Genomic DNA, 5,060 nt, shown 5'->3' with positions numbered 1-5,060 from the left:
AATATAATATATTTATATTTATATTGTATATAATTAGCCAGGTCAAGAGAGAAATAAAGGTTAAATTGGCATAAATGTATATCATCAGGTGGAGCCAGGTAAAAAAAAAAAATACTGTAAGCATTGGAAACTGTAACTGCCTGAAATATATAATATTATATCATAATTCAATGAAATTAAAAATAAAATTATAATGATTACACGTCGATTACGTCCTTTCTGACTAATAAATGAGCTAGTAAAAATTATTTCTCCTTTTCATGCTTTATTATTCATTACCATATATTTTAAATAAAATTTCTTATTGCGCTTGTGCATAATGTTCGGTCATAAGTTAATACCATCAGCACCTCTCAGGCTATTCTGTAAATGGCTTTGAACGGTCCTTTTATGTCCCTTTTAGTTTTTATTATAACATAAAATAAAGTAGTAGTTGGGGCGGCGAATCACTTCTTTATTTCCAGGCCTAGCTTTGGATTTGATTAAACAATTTTAGTTCTCAAGGGAGAAAATGTATTTCAAATTTATCGGATATAGATTGATTGTGGGGGAAAATGGAATGAAAGTGGCATCTGTAAAGTGGGTAACTAGAACCTTATTTGGTTCGTAAAAAATTGGTAGTTGAGTTGGCAACTTTATTTTCTTGTATAACCGTGTACTAAATTCATGCCGTTTTTAAATTTCAGGCGTTTTTTAAATATTGCTCGATTTAACTATCTTAAAGTCTTCTCTTCCCGTTTTAAGCTAATATTTCAAAAGTGATATAGGGCCGTTGCTCCCTGGGGTCTTGGTGGGGCGGGTCCGGCGGGGAAGGATTGCCTTTTTTTGTGTTTTGATCTCCTCTTGTGAGATTGTGACATGTCGTACATCGACAAACCTACTCGCTGAAATTGTCTGTTTAAAAAGTACCATGGAGGGCGGGAGTGGAGGGTTTCATGCCGTTTTTAAATTTCAGGAGCTCTTTAAATATTGCTAGATTAAAATATCTTAAAGTCTCTTCTTACCGTTTTGAGCTAATATTTCAAAAGTACGGATTAAAGAAGTTTTCGAATATTTTTTGAATAATGGTAAGGGGCGTTCGGAATACTGCAAGTATTAAGAAAAATGGTCTAAAAAAGTCGACAATATGAATGTACTAAAATACAATAAATATAATTGAGTTTATTAAATTGCGGCAAATCAGATGTTAGTTTGTGAAGTATGGGGAGCAGCATCATGTACGAAATGCAAATAAAATAAGCTCCTAAGAATCACAACAGATTTTCGTTTGATAAAAAACAACACAGAATTGCACCGTGAATGTAAAAATTACAGAAAGTATAAATAGATGAATTCTTAACAAAAATTTTTGCAAAAATTCATTTCCAGTTACCAGTAGGTAAAAGTGCAGGCTTACAACATAGGAAATCCAAATCATATCGAAGACTAAGAAAGACACCCTGCTAGAAACTCGTATTTTTTTTCTTGTTGTAATGTAATTAAATTATTATTATTTTTTTTACTCTATAAGCAATAAGTTGTTTTGTTAGTTATTGCTTTGCTTTCATTTTCAATTATTTAAAATTATTCAATAAATATAACATTGGGGTGTCTTTTTCACAATACTAAACTGCCACATTATCGATTTTAAGAGAAAATTAAATTGTTATAATAATCATGAAGAGGCACCTGGATCTTGTAATATAGAAATATAAAAAAAGTTAAATATTTTGATTATTCGTAGATCAGTTCATATTATCGTCAATACGATACATAAAATCGCAAGTGCTATCCCATAACTGATAATAGTAAATTTTACCAAAAATTCTATATCTCTCCCATGGATAGAGCTACCGTATACTGAAAAAAATAAAAGAGTTCAGAATCGATTATCTCGAAATCGACACATAACAGATAGCGTTTATCGGAAAGAGAAAAGAAGGGCGGGACGTTTTCCGTATATGCTTTCAGCCAGCTCCGTTATTAGCGAGGGAAAATCTCATTTCACGTGTGAAATTCAATCTTTGCCGACATGTGTATTAGGGATACACCTCGCGAGGGTTGGGGGTGTTTTTCCAACTGTCTCTCTCCTCGGACGTGACGGGGCACAAAACAAACATCCAGAATAATTGAGTGGTCAATGCTGCCAAATGCAAAATAAACTGGGAAGCATTTCCTCTGTCTCCTCCGCCCTTTCCGATTCATGTTAAACGGTTCGTTCTTCTTTTTCCGAATAAGATTTGTGTTTGCTTTATTTTTTTTTTATTAGTAAATTGAAAATATAACGTTAATTTTGAATTTCATACATTAATATGTATACTTTCATAGATATATTATAGACATATTGTATTAGAAATTGAGTAGGATTACTAAAACCCGAATACTTTTTTTACATGTATTAAATATACTTATTTTTTATTAATAATTTTATTATTGTATGTATTATTGAAATATTACAATCTGGCACACTAGATCAATGAGTTTCAGGGCGGTACATACTCAATCAAACTATTTAAAAATATTTTAAAAAAAATTAAATTATAATAATAAAAAATAAGATGAATATAGGAATATAAAATAAAATTAATAATACTAATGATAAAATAATATATCCATATTTCAAATAAACATTAGTACATAAATAGAAGTAAGAAATGTAAACAATTGAAGTTACGAACATGAAAATGATTAAATCTCATCAACAACAAAATAAATTTTGTTTATAAATTATAATAGCTTTTTTTTTTCAAATAATACTTTTTTTTAATGTACAAAATATGATAATTTTAAATTTCTCACATTAATATGTATTGTAATGTAAGTATTAATAAGTGTGTGGTAGGATTTTAAAACCCGAAGAAGCCTATGCCGTATATTTAATATTACTTATTTTTTATTCATTATTATTGTTTATTATTATTATTATTATTATTATTATTATTGTACGTATTATTATTATTATTATTGGTGACTATTCATTATTATTGTTTATTATTATTATTATTGGTTACTATTCATTATTATTAGTTTTTTATAATTATTGTTCTCTTGTTCAATAATTAACACTTTTTTTATTAATTTAAATTATTTTGTTATTTAGAAAATATCATGAATCATAAAAATATAATTTCGATTTTTTTAAATTAATATTAGTAATAACATAGCTATTAATATGAGTGGGGTGGGATTTATACAACCGAGAAATTCGATGAAGTATATTTAATATTAGAATCGGTACCGCTACTACCCATGAAGTGTCAGTACTTTGTACGGAAGATCAACGGTTGTGCAAGGAGGTGAATTGATCAGAATTTACTTAATTAAGGGTACTCAATTTATGAGGCTGGGTATACCCTAGAAGGGCTACAGAACCCTTAGAGTTGACTGTACTTGAGTAACTACAAAAAACAAAACAAAAAAAAAAACTGTTATTGTTGTGAAATAATGATTTGACCATCGTCCTGTTACATATATATATAAGTTTTTCTCACATAAAGAATTCTTTCGAATTGTTTGTCGAAAGCTTTGTTGTGTTTTTTAACAACCATTTTCTTTTCAAGCTAACGAGGTATAACAGCTTAAGCAATGAAATGTATTTTATTATCAATAAATACTATTCACGTTTCTTAAAAATGAAATTTTAGATAAATGACTGTAGAGATAAAACAAAGAATTGAGGACCTGATAGCTTAGGGGATTTAGACGTGAGTCCCAGAACGTTTAGTTTATAAAGGTTGTGGGTTCAAATCCTACCTGAGTTGGTCAAATTTATTTCACGGCGGCCCCGAGAAATGAACCTTGACATTCCCACGAGTGTGAAATGTCCTGTATAGCTATTCAATGGAGGACTTCAGCCATTAAAAAAAACTAGAAATATTTTATGAGAAATTAAGACGGAATTCAGAATTGACCAATCAAACCAAAGCAACCGTTTTATTTGTTTAAAACAAAACATACTTTTTAAATTGAAGACATTTGCTCAGTAATTTGACATAAGAATTAATTAGTAGTTAATGATTTCATGCATTACAAAAAAAATAGTAAATTCTGTACCGATATAACCCTTGGATGGTCAGGGGAACAGTATATTTCTTAAGGAAGTACTGTATCTTGAACAACGGTGGTGCAAGGAAGTGATTTGGTCATGATCACGCTCGACCGCTAGATTTTTCGCCAATTTCCAATACCCACTTTGTTTCACTTGTACATACGGACTGGGCTGATCCCGGAGCTTTTGCTGGGTTGACTAACGGATAACAGAAAAAATAATTATCTACCACCTCGGGTCTTGGGAGTCAGTACAGTGCCTTACTCACTGAGCTTGGCCGCTCCCCAACACTATAATCATACATACATAAAATACATAGTGCATAATTTTGCTTCAATATAAATTTTCGTTAAAGTCGTAATATATATTTGGGAAAGATAGTATTATGGTATATACTTTGCCGTACAATGATTGAAAATTTAGTTTTGGGATCACAATTCTTTCATTATATTACACGACTTATCCGTTATAAGGATAAAAAAGGTCTGATGGTTAATTAAAAAGATTAATTAACCTCAGACGGGAGGTTTTCCGTAATAGAGGGGTTCAAATGCTCTAAATATTTTAGTTTTATAATTATCGTACTGATAGCTGTTTTTTTTTATAATAGATTAATTTTATTCCAGAAATTTCGGTGTGATTAGGACACAATAAGGTCATTTAGAATTAATAATAAGTTTCTAATTCAAGCACTGTCCGTTTATTTAATTCTGTTTTAATAAATCTCCGCTTGTTGCTTTTAAAAGTCAGATAGTCATCGCCAGATGCAAATGAATTATGAATTAGAGAATGTGAACAGATACAATTTGAATTTATATTTTTAGTGCATTGTCCGACTCACCCATATATAATGAGATATCGATCTGAATTCGCCAATATTTGCCTCAAATATTTTCATAAAGTCTGTTGCACAGTCGACTTTTTAAATTTTGTTTTTAGGTTTTTCATTTTTAGAGTTTTAAACGTTTAGGCGAATTTTCGGCTGAAATGGGAAATATATATATATAAACAAAACCAGTAGTGTACTGAAATA

This window comes from Halyomorpha halys, unplaced genomic scaffold (genome assembly GCF_000696795.3).
Source record: "Halyomorpha halys isolate HHAL.00 unplaced genomic scaffold, Hhal_1.1 Scaffold605.1, whole genome shotgun sequence".
Taxonomy (NCBI): domain Eukaryota; kingdom Metazoa; phylum Arthropoda; class Insecta; order Hemiptera; family Pentatomidae; genus Halyomorpha; species Halyomorpha halys.
This window is presented reverse-complemented; position numbering follows the sequence as displayed.